This window comes from Carcharodon carcharias, chromosome 34 (assembly GCF_017639515.1).
Source record: "Carcharodon carcharias isolate sCarCar2 chromosome 34, sCarCar2.pri, whole genome shotgun sequence".
NCBI lineage: Eukaryota > Metazoa > Chordata > Chondrichthyes > Lamniformes > Lamnidae > Carcharodon > Carcharodon carcharias.
The window spans coordinates 21,528,735-21,547,147 of record NC_054500.1 but is presented as its reverse complement, the minus strand read 5'-3'; the positions used below and the strand labels follow the sequence as shown (position 1 = coordinate 21,547,147).

Below are 18,413 nucleotides of genomic sequence, written 5' to 3'. Positions count from 1 at the left end.
TAAGCTCCAGATTCCCTCCACCCTCTGGGTGAAAAAAATCTTCCTCACATCCCCTCAACCTCCTGCCCCTTACCTTAAATCTATGTACCCTGGTTATTGATCCCTCCACCAAGGGGAAAAGTTCCTTCCTGTCTACCCTATCTATGCCCCTCATAATTGTGTTGGAGCACACCTACAGGAGGGTTTGAATGCCCCCGAGCAAGGGGAAACTATTTCTGCAGCACTTTCTTGTTCACCAACTTGGGCAGACGCTGGTGGAGTGGTAATGTCACTGGACTAGTAATCCAGAGGCCCATGCCAATGCCCTGGGAAACACGGGTTCAAATTCCATCACAACAGCAGCTGGTTGAATTTAAATTCAATTAATTACTTAAAAAAAAAATCTAGAATTGAACCCTAGTCTCATTAATGGTTACCATGACAATGCCCTTTAGGGAAGGTAATCTGCTGTCCTCACCTGGTCTGGCCTACATGTGACTCCAGACTCTCAGCAATATGGTTGACTCTTAACTGCCCTCTGAAATGGCCTAGTAAGCCACTCAGTTCATGGGCAATTAGGGATAGGCAACAAATGACACCCACATCCCAATAAAGAATATAAGAAAAACCTTTATAAATCACCGGTTAGGTCTCGGCTGGAGGATTGTGTCCAATTATAGGCACCACACTTTAGAAAGGATGGCAAGCCCTTAGTGAAGGTGAGATTTCAGAGTCATTTATTGCACAGGAAGAGAGCATTCAGCTCATCAAGTTCATGCCAGCTCTCCACAGAGCAACCCAGTAGGTCCTACTCCCCTGCTTGACCTCTTAGCCCTGCAAGTTTGTTTCCTTCAAGTGCCCATCCAATTTCCTTTTGAAATCATTGATTTTTTCCACATCCATCACTCTTCTGGGCAGTGAGTTCCAGGTCATTACCACTTGCTGTGTTTTTTTTTATTCTTCCTCACAGTCCCCCTGCACCTCTTTTTTTCCAAAACCTTCAACCTGTGTCCCCTTGCCTTTGTAACCCCAGTTAACAGGAACAGTTTTCCTTGTCTACCATATCCAAACCTGTCAGTTTTGTACACATCTATCAAATCTCCCCTCAATCATACCAGGAACTTCAGTTAGGTGGAGACTTGCAAGAAGCTGAGTTTGTACTACTTAGAGCAGAGAAGGTCACAGGGAGATGTTCAAAATTATGAAGGCGTTTGCTAAGAGTAGATAAGGAGAAACTGTTTCCAAAGGATGGTCAATAACCAGAGAACACAGGTTTGAGATAATTGGCAACAGGGCTGTCGGGTAGGGGTAGAAGGAAAAGGCAAGGGGGAGGAAATGAAGAGAAATATTTCTTCCACAGTGAGTTTTTATGACCTGGAATGCACTGCCCTGGAAGAATGGTGAAAGCAGTCAGGCTGTGCCAAGGCCTTTGCCAATGTTTTCTGTAACCAGCTGCTAAAAGGCAGATGAGAGCAGCTCCTTGTGCCTTAACTCTCCAATTTATCTCAACACTACATACCCTTTTCACCTGAGAACTTTGACTCTTAGCTTTCATTTTTTTTTCACTTAAGCTCTTTTAGCTAAAATTGTTAGCATAAGTACTGTAAATCAGGGTTTTAAATTTGAATAGCCTTTTCAGCCTATTTTCAGATTTCATCCCTGGTCTTTTGCTTCAACTAAATCACGACACAGGTCAAAGGGAAATTGAAGCCATTCTTTCATTCAGTTTATTGATGGGGAAAAAATTCAACAAGGACAATTGCAATATTTACAGTTATTTGTCAAATAATATTATTTTCAACAAGTTACACCTGCATGTGACTAAATAAAGCAAGATTCATTGCTATAGGATTTCAAGACATCTCTGATGTGGCTTACATTAGTTCAACCAATCTCATTTTTTTTAATGCGTTTCTAAATGTGCTTGGTTATCTGCATTCACTTTTGGATTTTCTTCCCCATCTCTTCCTAGGTTCTGTGACTTGCTGTGACTTTCTTGAGATTACCCACACTACCAAGAGCCCAGTGAAGGTGAATGTTAAATGGCACATTTATTCCATTGTTGACCTGTGAGCTCAATCAGGTATGTAAAAGAAATGCAAGGTGAGCTTGTTCTTGTCGAGAAGAAATTTCAGAAAGACTGCCTAGGACTACAGGGTTGCCATTGTGAGCTTGAGATTTGCACAGTTTAACATTTGAATTATTACTGCACTTTCAACCTTACAATTCAGTGCTGTGCCCTTGCTGGCTCTTTGCAGGAAATATTGGGATTTTGCTGTGTTTAAAAATAATAGTCCTGAATTAATTCACTAACCGACATTAATTTAACAATGCACTGCTGTGGTTAAATTGTTGCATTTTATGTTGCTGGATTTCAAAGTGTCTGGCTGTGGAGAAATTGTCTCTCAGTGCTTTGGTTTGGCACTGCGTGTGATATATCCTCAGTAGATGTCACACCATGTTTAATGTGCTAAGGGATTCCATTAACCACTTTATAAACTGAAGCAGAGCTTAATTAAATGTTTTGTGAAAATCAGGACTGGGAGAGATCATCTGTGAATGCATATACAGAGCTCCCTCCTGGTCACAATATGTGCTGCTGGCTGCAAATTTATATAGTTACTGATCTGAGAGATTGCAAGGTACCTTGTGTAGGAATGGGGGAAAATAGCTTTGGTGATGCCGTTGAAGCTGGAATAAGGTAAGGTTGTTGGCCTAGAATTGAGGGAATTTTACTCTGCATTGAACTGTGCTAAACCTGACCTTGGAGAACTTGGGCATCCAGTGTGAGCATTGTTAAAATGTCTTATTCCACAAAGGTAACATAATTTGCATTAGTGAACACACATGCATCAAAAAATGATTTTAACTTCATCTTCATGCTTTTAGCATTTTGACTGTGGACCCTACAAGAAAACAAAGCATCTGCACCCAAAAGATTATTTTAGTTTGTTTTCTCTACTGACACTGCCTGACCTGCTGAATGTGCCCTTGAAAGTGATCCCATGCCGTGATGCACAGTAGCCTGGAATGTAACGCACGTTGAAATAAACAGACCGCTCTCAACATAGTGAAAGTTCTGATTTTTAAAATGTAAGCTTCCCATGGACAAAAACTCAGTGCTCAGAGAAGTTTGTAGCTCACGCAGTACAAAGAAAATTTGGAGGGAGCATTGCTGCTGAATGTTCCCAGCATTTGCTTGTTTTGTTTGACTCCCAGCATCTATGTTTTTAAAATTATTTCATATATGCTATCACTCCGATTTTATCTCTGGGCACATTCACAGCAAGTGTGAAACCCCTGCACATAGTGACCTGGAACCATTTTAACTCCTGCCCCTTGTATCAATAGTGCTGAACTATCTCCCACCAAAGCTGGTGCTAGTGACATCAACTCTAGTGGGTAGCAGCAGAGCATGGAGCTGGACCAATGGCAGCAAAGGAACGATCCCAGGTGTAAAAGTTAGTATTGGGGGTGGGTGGCAGGGTAGGGGCACACAATGTGCAACAATGTATCCCAGGCTGTTGAGTGAGGCAAGGGGAGGAGATAGCAGGGGCACTGGCAATAATTTTCAATACCTCTCTGGCCACAGGAAAGGTGCCAGAGGACTGGAGGACAGCCAATGTGGTACCGTTATTCAAGAAGAGAGGAAGGGATAAACAAGGGAACTACAGGCCAGTCAGCCGAACCTCCGTGGTGGGGAAACTATTGGAAGCAATTCTGAGGGACAGAATTAATCTACAGTTGGAGAGGCAGGGATTAATCAAGGACAGTCAGCATGGTTTTAAGGGGAGGTCATGTCTGACCAGTTTGATTGAATTTTTCAAAGAGGTGACCAGGTGTGTAGATGAGGGCAATGCATTTGACGTGGTCAACTTGGACTTCAGCAAGGCTCTTCATAATGCCCCGCATGGGAGACTGATAACGAAGGTAAGAGCCTATGGAATCCAAGGCAATTTGGCAAATTGGATGTAGAATTGGCTGAGTGGAGGAAGCAGAGGGTGATGGTCGAGGGGTGTTTTTGTGACTGGATGCCTGTGTCCATTGGGATTCTACAGGGATTGGTGTTGGGTCCCTTGCTGTTTGTGGTATATATAAACGATTTAGACTTGAATGTAGGAGAGTTGATCAGTAAGTTCGCGGATGACACGAAAATTGGTGGGGTGGTAAATAGTGAGGAGGATAACCTTAGATCACAGGAGGGCTGGTCGGATGGGCTGATCAGTAGCAAATGAAATTTAATCCGGATAAGTGTGAGGTGATGCACTTGGACAGGACAATGGGAATACACGATGAAAGGTAGGGCCCTAGGAAGTACCAAAGATCAGAGGGACCTTGGTGTGCATGTCCACTGGTCCCTTAAGGTAGCGGGATAGGTAGATAAGGTGGTTAAGAAGGCATAAGGGATACTTGCCTTTGTTAGCCAGGTATAGAATATAGGAGCAGGGAGGTTATGCTGGAATTGTATAAAACGCTGGTTAGGTCACAGCTAGAGTATTGAGTGCAGTTCTGGAATCCGCATTATAGGAAGGATGTGATTGCACAAGAGACAGCGCACAGGAAATTTACTAGGATGTTGTCTGGGCTGGAAAGTTTTAGTTATGAGGAGAGATTGGATAGACTGATGTTATTTTCCTTGGAGCAGAGGAGATTGAGGGGTGACATGATTGAGGTGTATAAAATTATGAGGGGCATAGATAGGGTAGAGAGGAAGGAACTTTTCCCCTTGGTGGAGGGATCAATAACCAGGGGGCATAGATGTAAGGTATGGGGCAGGAGGTTGAGGGGATGTGAGGAAGAATCTTTTCACCCAGAGGGTGATAGGAACGTGGAACTCACTGCCTGAAAGGGTGGTAGAGCTAGAAACCCTCATAACATTTAAGTATTTGAATGTGCACTTGCGATGCCATGTCATGCAAGGCTATGGGTCTAGTGCTGGAAAATGGGATTAGAATAGTTAGGCACTTGTTTGGCCAGCGCAGACTTGATAGGCCGAAGGGCTTTTTTCTGTGCTGTAACCTCTATGACTCTATAATACTGGGAGGAAAAGAGGAAGGGCTTGTGCTGGAGAGCTAAGGATTCCTTATGGGGCATGCTGCTCCCAGTCCACAAGGAATCATCTTAAATGTTTGGGGGGAAAAATTATTTACTTTGCCCTCTTATGACCACTTTGCTGTCTTCCATACTTTGCAGATGGCTTTGTTGTCCCTTCCTGATTTCTGGAGTTAAAATTGTGTTGCATGTCAATTGTTGAGGGCTGTGACTTCAACATGTTAAGTTGCTCCCTGGCTGCCTGGGGTGGGCAGCCCCTCATATGTCTGAATTCTGCTTTGTAAAAGTGGTAAGGAGCAGGTAACTGGTACAACTCCCATCCCATGCACGTGAGGAAGGTTGGATTAAAATCATGGTTTGTTTTATTGCGTTTATAAGAATTAGCAGAAAAATTATCCTCAAAGGCAGATGCTATTGACATATGTTTGGATAGGTTCACATTTTAAAATGAAGCTTCCAGACAGACCCTGGCGCCAGGTTGACAGAAACTCTTTGCAGGTGTTGAACGTCTAATAACACAGACATCTGTTTAATAATTGCAAAGGCTATATTTAGAAAAGGTTATGAAAAAAAATAGCCTAGAAAAACATTTTAACATTTGATATTACAGTTCAGCCAGTGTATTGCTTTTCAGCTTTGCTGGTCTGTCAGTATCAAGCACACTTGATAAACCTATCTTGTGACTGTGATCAGTGCTCATTTAAGCAGCCTAACTTTCCAATGTTAATGAGTCTGCTTCCATGTGCACACACCATATTTTGTTTGAGGGTACACACACTGTTCATTCTGAATAACTAACTGATTTTAGACTTTCCACTGATTCTGTGAATATAAAAGCCAATTTATTTTTCTAATTATATCAATTCTTCATGTATTGAAGCCATTCCTTTACTTAAAGTAGTTGACTCTAATATTATGCCTGCCTCTTTGTAGTACTGTAATGAGGCCAACTTCTTTATTCCCTCGTCCATCAATCCAACCCTGGCAAATAATTAAAACTCTTATGAGCAGCATTTTATTTCTGTGGAGAACAAACTTGTCAGTATTGCGAATGATGGTACTTAAATTCCTCCTGTAAACTGCAGAGTGCATTTTTTCACAAACTCTTTTCTGCCAGCCAGCAACATTATAACTGGCAGTGTGCTGGTATTCCATAATATTCCCTTGCTGTGAAGTGATCTGGATTAGAATAAGGGAGGAGCCTTTTTTGTGTCAACTCGGAGGCATGTCTCTTATAGAGCCAAAAAGAAGGCCATTGACTCGTAGCTTGTCAGTTGTTTTTGTCAGTTTTGCTTTGCAGATTGTGGTGACTTCGCTAACTTGTGCGCACAAGGTGTGTCACTGTTCCTGTTATTCAGCATGCTATTTAGGATCTGCTCTGAAAGGACTTATTGAAAATAGGCTTCCATTTTAGTGTTGTGTTGCTTTTAGATGGATGTTTCCCCCAGATACTATTTTGGCATTAATCTTTTTGATTCCAAAAGTACTTGCCTCTTCATTGCAAGTTCTTTCTTTGTCGTCTTTATCAGGATGTAAAATGTCCGTGTTGTTTCTTTTTTCATGTTTAACTATGACTTTAAGTCCACTTGTGGGTCCAAAAACTAGATTTGTAATATGTAACTTGAAGATATTTGAAGAACCTTGAGGCATTTGTGAAAATGCACTGAGGCAGTTACTGAAAGTATGCATTAGTCAGGGCGCTACTAGTAATACTTTGCTAGGGTTTTGGGACAGAGTATTGGAAATTAATGGCTGAACATAAACCAGGGCGAAGCCTCATGTGGACGAGCGCACATTGTGCTCAGTTACCGTTGTGAAAACAGCCAAATGGCAGAACCGGGACTCTAAAGGACCATTTTAAAGCCTTCAACATTGAGTTTTATGGTAGATTTCAAATGTTAGTGATGGCACTACCAAGCATCTGGAACACTATTCCTCTAAAAGTGATCAAAAAGTTGTAGCTTAAAATTTTCCCCTTTGGTCGCAAACCATCAAGAATTAGTTTCAACCAGTCTTGCAGCTCTTAAGTATTAACGTTACCCTGCATCATTCAAAGAATTAGCAAGGTTTTCACCCCAAGATTTTATTGTCATGTTAATTATGTCCCCTAAACACAAATAAGGTTTTACACACACAAAAAGGGGTTATTTCAAAACCACTGCAGTGGTTTTTTAAAAAATAATTTTCAGGGATAGGGAAATCTAAAGACTACACTTCAAGGTAATTATCCTTTTTATAGGAGTAACAGTGTTGTTGAAGTTGATCCTATTGCCACTATAAAAACCCCTGTGTACAGTCATCTCTTTCCCTTTCATGGCATGCAAGTGACATCTGTTGCAGGGGACATCGTTGTACATTCCAGAGCATGTCCAGTGCAAACAGCAGCTGAGCAGGGTGGGTGGTGGCAGGGAGGACGAGGAGCAGGTGAACTGATTTTTAAAAAAAAATTGGCAGTAGAAGAATTACTTCCCCAGACTCAGTGACTCCTTTAACTATTTGGGTTGAAGAGAAAGACCATGTGGGCCTCGTGCCCCTGGATGGTAAATCAGGGTGCAGTGTTGTTCACTGTTGCTTTAAAAAAAATAGCACCACAGAAGTGGATGTTAAAATTTTGACACATCAATATGCCAAAAATCCCTCAGGTGCATTTTGAAGAGACTTCTGCATCAAAGTCTCCGACCCTGTCTTTGTTCTGCGTTCCATTTGGTAATGATTGTGAAAGTATTGATTTGTTCAGCCGCTTGGTACTTGATATGCCCAAAGGGGGATTACTACAGGACTTAGAGTGATGGTGCTTGATAGTTGCAAGATCCATTGTGCTGATGCTTGACAAGTCTGTTGAGAGAAGGGAACCATATTCTCTACCTTTAAAGTGTCTCGTTCTGCCATTAAGAAGGTTTGAGAAAGTATTCAGTGACTTTGATTTTTTTTCCCTGTGCTGCCGCACTAATTTCCTACTCTCCACCTCCTCTTCTCCTGATCACCTCCAAAACAACCAACCTCTACAGCCGGACTTCAATACTATTGTCCCTAGTTTCACAAAAGCTAGATCGATTCCAAAAGCTGCAACAGTGATGGGGTCACGAATGCCCTTGAGGAGACAGGTCAGTGGGATTATCTTGCATGGGTTACATCTATATATGCATTCATTATTTAAATGATTTTTCTTTGTAATTTGGTAGAGGGCTGGGGGAAAGAGAGATGGAGAATATGGATCTTGCTTTTAGATGCACTGCTGCCTGCCTCTGCCTTTCTTCCATCTACTTTTTTGTGCACCAGCTAATATAGGCATAAACTGCCTGGGATCTCTGTAACGGCAACCCTGAATTGCTTGCTAGAGGGACATGTATAAGACAACACGAGGTAACATCATTACTGATGATGTTTCATGTATTGTTATTAATACATTGATGTATTATTTCATCTAGCTACAGAAGGACCCTCTCCCCTTCCATTTGTCTCATTATTTCATCCCCCTGTGTAATGCTCCCATTCCCAACTTATCTCAGTTTGAGAAAATGCATCAAGCTGTGAGCCAGAATTCTATGCTCTGTAGTGCACTCCTTTGGTGCATGTCCTTTTTTTTTAAATCCATGAAATCAGTTGGAGACCATATATAAAATAAACAGCTTTGGTATTTATTCTAAGTCAGGTGTGTGAGCATGCCTCTAACCCCTTTTTTAATTTATTTTGTCTGAAGTGAGCAGGATTGATATTTGGGGTCTAATTAATGTTGAAGGGCTAATGATTTTCCATGAAGCTGCAGTAATAAATATGCATTCTTTTTATTTTAATGCTGCATTCAGTGTTGGATTGTTGTCTACAGGGTAAATTGGCAGTCTAAATCTCATTTGTAAATAAAAAGCAAGAAGGCTGGAAACTCCCAGTAATGGATTAATTGGCCTGATAATGGGATGTGCAGGAGCAATTCTTTTGTTTCCCCGTTTTGTTCTTCAGCCCAAGAGAAGCGCTGCTCTGCTTTGTGGCAATTTGTGGAATTGTGGCAATTTTGGAAATGCTTAGCTCAAATCTATTGTCAAGTGTTGTGATTTTACATGCCCTTTATAACGATTGGGAGGATAGAAGCTTTAGAATCCAGTTAGAATAATGCTTGTTCCCTTTTAGCGCTGTTGAGGAATCCCCAGTGTGACTGAATTTGTACAACAGCTTCCACACTTCCAAGAGCACCACTGTAAATTTAAGTGAGTCCCTGCATCAGGTAAACGCGACTCCTGATTTTTAAGTTTACAAAGATTTTGATTTTTGAAATCCTCTCCATTAATGAGGAGAAAATTGGGCATTTGTAGTGAAAATGCCCTCACTTGATTTATAAGCACCTGGGGTGTATTGATCTACCAAGAAGCCAGATTGTTGTTTTCTACACTAGCCATTGGAATGAAAGTGAAAAAACGGATAAGATGATGATAGCTGAGTTTTGTTTTTAGGATTAATTAAATTTTAACTTTGCTTTTAAAGGTCTCCTGTTCAGGGGTCACTGCAAAATCTCATGCAGTGTGGTTGGATATAGTAATGAAGCTCATTTCAGGGCATCTGACAGCCTTCCCCTAAACCAGAGTGAAAGACATAAATGCAAATATGTAACTGGCAAACTACATGAGCTAGTGCCTTGAGTGAGATGGCCAGTTGGTGTTGAATCCTAGACTGCTCTCTGGTGAACTTGCCCCTTGCAGCTGGGCTCAAACAGCATTAAACTATCTTTCATTCCGCCAGTTTGAGTTAGATGGGATCTGGTCCCAGACGAGAGAGGATACGGTGCAGACCAAATATGTTTTATCAATTTATTTTTTAATTTTTCCACTTCTGCCAGAGAATTGTTTTTAATGTCTTGGTTTTATATCTCTCTTAACTTCTCACGGATTTATCTCCGCTCCCAGCATTATGGTGACTCAGTTCTATATTACAGCAAGTGATGGGAATGCTTTTGTCTGTAAGACTGGTGGGCGAGGAGAACAATGCGGCCGTTGATGTGATTTTCTTATTAATCATAGAGAGATACGTTAACATAGTGGCTTTCATGACCACATGATGTCCCAAAGCACTTTATAGCCAATGAAGTACTTTTGAAGTGTTGTCATTGTTACAAAGCAGGAAACATGGGTGTCAATTTGCTCAGTGCAGTTGTAATCAACAGTAGTGCGATAAGGACCAGATAACCTATATCTTTTAAAGCGCTTTTGAATGAGGGATAAACAACGGCCAGAGCACTGGGATGAACTCCACTGCTCTTCTTCACAATAGCGCTATAGGATTTTTTGCACTCGTCCGAGAGGGCATACGAGTCCTGGGTTTCACGTTTCATCTGAAAGACGGATCTTGTATGATGAGTTCTAACAGCGTTATATGTTGTTGGAGAAACCAAGTCTCCACTTTTCCAATGTACGTAGCACCTGAAATAAAAACTCAAAATGCTGGAAAAACTCAGGTCAGGCAGCAGATGTGGAGAAAGAAACCGAGTTTACATTTCAAGTTGTTATGACTCCTTCAGAACTAAAGAGGCAGAGTTTATTATTAAAAACAAAAGCAGAAAATACTGGAAAAACTCAACAGATCCAGCAGCATTTTTTCTGTTTTTGTTTCAGATTTCCAGCATCCACAGTATTTTGCTTTTATCTTAAGAGTTTATTATTAACCTGTTAAACAGACCAGCAACATAGTAGTAGAATGTGAATGTCTGGAACAATTATTGTTCTTTCCACTGTTCCTCAAACAGTTGTGGTCCAAATAACTTCAGATAACTTTGTTTCTCTCTCTCACTTTTCCCCTTGCGCACGTGTACTCTGTCAGTACAGGAGGGGATTGGTCACAGAAAACACTCGAGCTCCCTTTCGTATTCAGAGAAAGTGAAAATTAAACAGCAGACTGACCTGTGCGCCACTTGCACATCTCCTGTTGGCCAGCTCTAGATAGGTGGTGGTCCTACTTGCATGCTGCTGCTTTCTGCCCACCTGGATTGAGGATGGCACAAGACAAAGTAAAGAAATAAGCCTGGTTCTCTTTAAAAAGGTTAGGAAAGATAAAATAAATTTGAAGGACTAGGTGTGTGTATCTAAGGGTGAGATGTTTGTGGCTGACTAGTTTATCTTCAGCTGCTTCGTAGGCGTCAGTGCTTCAAGGAGATTATAAAAAATTCACTGATAACATCAAGGATCCAAATTACTTTTTAAATTGTAGGGGAATAAAAAAAATTGAAATCCTGGGGCGTTATTCATAAGGCATTGAAGAGAAAACCAGAGAAAGAGCAGCATAGAGAATGGTTGAAGTTGCCTAATGATTCAGTAGGCATGTCAGTGAGCTCATTATGTTACTGCATTAGTAATCTAGAGTCCTGTACTGATGATTCAGAGATCATGAGTTTGAAACCCACATGGCAGTTTGAGAATCTGAAATTGTTCACTCAAGTCCTGTCCTTTTCTGGTCTGAGGTGTATGTGGCTCCAATCCCGTACCAAGGTTGTTGACTCCTCTCTCCAAAATGGCCAAGCAAGCCACTCAAGTTGTTTAAAAATGTCTGCGGCTAAGAAGGAGGCCCATTGCTCATTCCTCATTGCCCCAACAAAGTGACGATGTTGCTGCTCTTGTCCTGAAGTTATATCCTGAAAATGAACCAAGACAACCACCATTCTTTTGTCCAGTTGACATATGGGAGAAAACAATTAGGATTTTGACTCAATTTTAAAATCCCATTTAAAATGAAATATCTACAATTGTGTTTAACATTTTGATTTTTCTCTTCATTCGAAGTTGAATATTTGTGCTTCAAGGAGTGAATGCTGATATAATTTGTAGCACTTGAGTCTGAGCCTCATAAGGAAATATTAGGAGGGTGTAGTAATTACGATTTTACTTAGTGTGTAATGTACTTTTAAGAATAATACTTGAGGGAAGAACACATGATCTATAATAATCAATAGGAGAGTAGGGTGGGCTACCTCAACAGTCAGTGTGGAGATAGAGTTGGAGTTAAAAGCACAAGTGTAGTTGCTGCTCAGTATATTGTAAATAAACTTAATGTTTCCACCCAAGAAATGTCTGCAGATCAATTCTATCACTAATACTGCAACTTAGCCACCCTACAACAGAGGTGAACCAAAGTACAGTTGAAAAGCTAGATCTTAAGGAGCACCTTAAAGGAGAAGGGAGAGGTGTAAAGAGGTTTAAGGAGAGAATTTCAGAGCTTAAGGTTGAGGGAGCTGAAGTCACAGCTGCTAGTGGTGGAGCAATGAAAAATAGGGATGTTGGAGGGACCAGAATTGGAGGAATGCCGATAATCTTGGAATGTTGTGGGGCTGGTGACTTTTAGAGATGAGGAGAGATTTGGAAACTAGGATGAGAAATTTAAATTCAAGTCAAGACAAAGTTATAAGTTGAGAAATGAACTCCTGAGGTGAGGTGAGAGTGACTGTTTGACCGAGTGTGGCATCAAGGAGCCCTAGCAAAACTGGAGTTGATGGGAATCAGGGGGAAGTCTCTCTCCACTGGTTGGAGTCATACCTAGCACAAAGGAAGATGGTTGTGGTTGTTGGAGGTCAGTCATCTCAGCTCCAGGACATCACTGCAGGAGTTCCTCAGGGTAGCATCCTCAGCCCAACCATCTTCAGCTGCTTCATCAATGACCACCTTTCATCATAAGGTCAGAAGAGGATCTGATCACTGATTACGCAATCATGTTCAGCACCATTCATGATGACTCAAATACTGAAGCAGTCCATGTCCAAATGCATCAAAACCTGGACAACATCCAGGTTTGGGCTGACAAGTAGCAAGCAACATTAGTGCTACACAAGTGCCTGGCATGACCATATTCAACAAGAGAGAATCTAACCATCTCCCCATGACATTCAATGGCATGACCATTGCTGAATTCCCCACTATCAACATCCTGGGGTTACTGTTGACCGGAAACTGAACTAGACAAGCCATATAAATACTGTGGCTACAAGAGGAGGTCAGAGGCTAGGAATCCTTGGCGAGTAACTCACCATCTGATTCCCCAAAGCCTGTCCACTGCCTACAAGGCCCAAGTCAGGAGTGTGATGGAATACTCCCTGCTTGCCTGAATAAGTGCAGCTCCCGCAAAACTCATGAAGCTCGACATCATCCAGGACAAAGCAGTCTGCTTGATTGGCACCATATCCACAAACATTCACTCCCTCCACCACCCACACACTAGCAGCAGTGTGTGCACCATCTAGAAGATGCCCTGCAGAAACTCACCAAGGCTCCTTAGGCAGCACCTTCCAAACCCACAACTACTTCCATCTGGAAAGACAAGGGCAGCAGAAAGATGGGAACACTACCATCTGCAAGTTCCTCTCCAAGTCACTCACCATCCTGACTTGAAAATATATCACCATTCCCTCACTGTTGCTTGGTCAAAATTCTGGAACTCCCTCCCTAACAGCACTGTGGGCGTATCTACACCACATGGACTGCAGCAGTTCAAGAAAGCAGCTCACTGCCACCTTTTCGAGGACAGTTAGGGATGGGCAATAGCCAGCAAAGCCCACATCCCTTGAATGAATGATATATTTTAAAAATGTCAGTTGTAGCCTTACCTCACTCATGACTGGGCTTGGCAAACTTTAATGATCTGTTGTCTTGATATTACCAGCCAATGCTAATAAATCAAGATTACTTCCAAAAACAACAGAACAAAGTCAAACATGTTGATGTTGATCTTAAGTTATTGTAGCTCTTTAAAAGGCATTTGTTTTTCTATTTTTCACCTATTAGTGAATATCCATCAGGAAAGTGAGACAAATCCAAGCTTGTACCAACCTGAAACTGATGATGATGAGATATGTTATTGGACCTTTTTTATCCCTTTCTGCAGGGATTCAAAGGGTAGCTATGGTCATTTATTGCTACTCTAGCCACAATCTAACTGCGGTCTGTTAAGTGTTCACTGGTTTATGTACTCTGTCATTCTTTGCAGCTTGTTCAGTGTTATTTCCCCCACACGCTGGAAGCCTTCTCCTAAATTCCTTTGTCTTTCCCCCTTCAGTCGCACATTAAAATCTTCAGCTTCAACCAATCCCTACCCATTTCTCCCCACCCTCCAATCTCCCCTCCAAAATTCCTTCTACAGCTGAGGTTTTGCTTCATTAATCATACTTTTTTAAATGAGTTGAGGTGGGTGATTAAATACAGGAGCTGAAGTAGGTAGAGACTGTACTGAGGCTTGTGAGATGTCGAGGAATTGTCACGAGGTTACTCATGAGCATTTGTAATGTCCACATGTCTACTTGAACTATGTAGGAAACACACACCAAATATTAATTTTTGTAGTGACATTGGACTATGTATAGAAGTGTTTCAACATTGGGGGAGCATTTTGAGGTGAAGAATTGAGGACTTCATAAAGTGCATTAAGTTTTAAGTACAACTTTTTTTGTGTAGAACATTGTTGTCACTAAATAAACATAGTGGCCACAGTGCACTGGCTTGTGTAGGTTGTCTTAGTAGGATAGATTATATTGCCTCCATCTGTGCTGTCACAATTCTATGACTTGATAACTGCAGGAATCAGAGTTGAGGTACTATAGGAGACTGAAGACCTCCAGATTTATTTTATCCACTGCAGATGATGAACTTGGCTTCCAGTGGAAAAATGTAAGCAGCTGGGACCCGGGATGGTGGTATAGTCAACTTGGAATAATTAAATATTGCATTAGTTCAATTTGAGCGGAAGCCAAGTTCTCACCAGAAGTCTCATTAGTGGACTTGTTTCTCGGGCTCTCTGTAATTTGAAGCTGGTAACTCTTAATTAAGCATTCAATTGTGTTTCAAGTTCAAATTCATTGGTCTTGGTCTTTCATTTGAAGGTTGAACCCTTCATTATCCAGAACAATATTTATCCCTCAACCAAACATTAGTTTAAAAAAAAACCGAATCTGGTCGTTTTGCCTCATTGCTGTTAGTGGGAGCTTGCTGTGTACACACCACCCAACTGTTGTGCTATTTCTTTTAAAAAAAAAAGTCAATAGTTAATAACTAGCTGCAGTAAGCAAGAGTGAGGTAATAGTTCCCCAGCACTATGCTCTATCCATTGTGTTGACCTGGGGCTGCTCTTCATTCATACAGATTTTAATACGGCTAGGTGATGGAGTATTTCTGAAGAAAAGCTTGCAGCATCCTGAAGTATTTGTAAGTACTTAGTTGCAAGCAGGCACCTCTGATTTAAACATCTACTTGTATTGGCTGACTTGGTGGTGACCTTGCCAGCAGTCCTATAGGCATATTAAAAGATGAGTTGATCACAGGCCAAGATATGGGAACCTCATTATCGTGGAGCTCGGGCTTGAAATTTGAACTGTTCAAGTCGGTGAGACTCATTGAAGCTTTGAAACTTTATTCCTGTTCCCGCCTATGTAACTGTTTACAGAACAACATAAAGGCTTGGCGTATATATATATTTACTGTCCTTTTTTAAATCTCTGGTATGAAGGGTCTTTTTGTATTGCAAAGATTGATGACTTCATTAGGAGAACTGGAGAGTAAGAGTTATTGAATCTGGCTGATGGGAAGCTGAGTTATCATACACAGCGGAAATGACCCAATTGCCGGAGCACCCAAGGCTAATGATTTTATCTCTGTTAACTCCCTCATACGGTCTCGCTGAGTGACTCCTGCATACTGGCTGCCTGATCTCGTGCCTTTTATTTTCGAAGGTAGAATGATAGGGGTGGGAGAGCGGGATGAGGTGAAATGAAAGATGTTTGAGTGAATTCTAATTATCTGTGTGGGTGCAGTGGTGCTCTACTCTGCTGGCTGTGTGGTTCCGGGTAGAAGGTGATTCTTCTTACAGGGAGTTCTTGATCTCAGCCACACAGTTGCACAGACTGAAGTGAGGAGCAGGGACATCTCCCTTGGAGGGAGGTTGGCAGAATCTGGAGGACAATTTGCCCAGGGGTAATTCTACATCTGTCATGTTGGTGCCAAATCCTGAGAGCTGCCAGCCTACCTGAGGTTTGCATGAGGTGCAATCAAGACCAGAGGGGAAGCAGCAGAGGAAAATTCAGAGACTCTCTTTAAAAGCATTCCTTGTGTTTAAGTTAACTTGTGGCTCCAGTTGTTTTTGACCCTTTCTTGACGGTGACCCTATGGCATGCTTTATTCCCAGCTGATCAGATGGGCTTGATGTCCTTCCTGTTGCCGTGGTCTACAACTGCCTGCTAATGAGACTGGTAAAAATTGTGGATTCACCTCGTTTACTTTACAGGGTTGAATTAAGTGGCCACTGGCAGCGCTGTAGCAACTACGCTTGCATGAGATAATGCATGATGCACCTTTTTTAAGTTTCTGATTGTGAGGGGACATGGTCAAGCCTTCACATGTTAAGAGTGTAAACACTCTTATTGGTCCCTGGGCTGTGAAATTTGTGCAACTGTGCTGGGAGCTCTCCTTGCCCGCAGCCTGAAAAATTGACAGCCAGCGTCTGATGACAAAGTGGTAAAATAACTTCCATCTAAAAGATGAGAGTGAGCTATGTGAAACAACTGCCACTTACAGCTTCATTACTCTACCACCCCTCTGGGGCAGCAGCTGGTCCCTGCATGATGTCTCCCTTCAGTAGTGCGGCTGGCATCTGGAACTCGCCAATTTTGGAGATGACAAGCAGTTTGTGGCGCTGGTGTTGGAATGTGCCACATCAGCCTGTCCCTGGTTTATCTTTTAAAAGATGCATTAAAGTTTTCATTTCCTTCTCAAGGCTGCATTGTTTCAAGTCTGCAGTTTTGGGAATAATTAACTGATAAGCATTTTGAAAGAGTTAATTCATTAAAACTATATCTTTGAGCTTGACAAAGGAGGGGAAGGAGTCCCTCTTGTTGCGTGATCGTAGCTGCCTTTTTAAAATTGAGGTTAGCCAGTGTTGCCATGCAGTCGTTGGTTTATTGGAGCCTTCTCGTGTGAGAGCTGCCTTCAGTGTGTGTATAAATGGGCCAATATGTTCTCCAGAGCACAAGTGAACCATTGTTTCTTTACAGTTCATGCCCTTAAGGAGCAAAGCTCCTCCCAGCAAATATCTGCACCATTCAAAAAAGAACTCCAACAATTTCTACTGTGTTTGCGAGTAAAATTCAGCGAATTTACATTTTGCTGCAATGACCTGAAGTTTGTTTCCCGTGACTTCTGTAGATTGCTGGAGCAGCCTTTTGATGGGAATTTTTGGGGTCTGCCTGTGGACTTGACAGTTTTCCTTATAGATGATGTTAGAAAAATGAGGCTGTAAATAAGCCCAGTGTTTGCTGACGACAGAAATTTAAAAGCTATTTTCTGTTTTGATGCACACATGGAAACTGTTGAGTGCAACCTTGTGATTTTAGAATCTTTCTCTAACTGCAGAGACCACTCAATACTTTTTAAACTGTAATAAAATTAGCAAGAGCTGGAAATGCTGAGCCAGTCAGGCAGCGTCTGTGTAGAGTGAAACAGTTAACGCTCTAGGTCCATGACTTTCAGCAGAACAAAGGTTATAAACCTTGAAATGTCCACAGGTGTGCTGCCTGTTAGACTGAATATTTTCAACAATTTCTGTTTTCAATTCAGATGTGCAGCATCTGCAGTATTTTGCTTTTATGCATTTTAAACTGGGCTATTTTGATGTATTTTACTATGTTCTTTTATTTTACTTTGAATTTGGTGTGGGTAGGTGCATGGTTATTTGATCTATGGCAGTGGTGTACACAAAGTCAGGATTAAGTGAACTTCCCTGCAAGTACATCAGCGAATGTATGTAGAGTCATGGGGATCAGGAGCTCAAGTTCCATCTAGTGGTAGACATGTGCAGTAGCAGTATGATAGATTGCTTAATAATGGGACAATCAGTCCTATGAGGTGCTACTTGAAGGCATGGTAGTGTGGTGGACCTAAATAATGCATACGTAACAAATTTAATAAGGAATCGTCATCTGTATGGTGGGTGTTATGGCAATAATGCAGTTTTGAATGCCATCTACATGGAGGTTTTGCAGGCTCCTCAAATAGGTGTTGTGTCACTGAGCCTCGAGACAGGAGGATATTATAAATTTAAGGCAGGAAAGGTGGACTCTCATTAATAAACAGGGAGCTTACCTGTTGCGTAGCAGAAACATGGGGTGGGGGTGGAACTGATTGAAGAGGACTAAGATAGACTACAGGTCGTGAAGTTTGCTACCATCTCTACTTGGGTGCTTAATGTTGGCTTTAAAAATAAGGAATATCACAGAAATCAAAAGGTAAAATCATAGTTAAAATCCCACACTAAATATTACAGTAGGTGATATGGTTTTTGTCGGGTTTATGGTGTAGAGGAAGAGGTTTGAAAACATATTGGAAAGTGATGTATTAAACTCGTCTATCATAGATTGGGGAAAACTGGTA

The 18,413-nt window shown here is 41.5% G+C and overlaps 1 protein-coding gene across 7 annotated transcripts in view; it reads left to right on the top strand.

The window, feature by feature from the left end:
- Positions 1 to 18,413, top strand: part of sipa1l3 (signal-induced proliferation-associated 1 like 3) — a 203,414-nt gene that overhangs the window by 62,497 nt on the left and 122,504 nt on the right. For 6 of the 7 annotated variants that reach the window (XM_041179196.1, XM_041179199.1, XM_041179198.1 and 3 more), the window contains one exon: positions 1,952 to 2,062. The gene's annotated coding sequence lies outside the window, so the exon portion shown is untranslated. Of the gene's footprint in view, positions 1 to 1,951; positions 2,083 to 18,413 lie in introns of all 7 variants that reach the window. The other variant, XM_041179194.1, reaches the window with a different exon arrangement.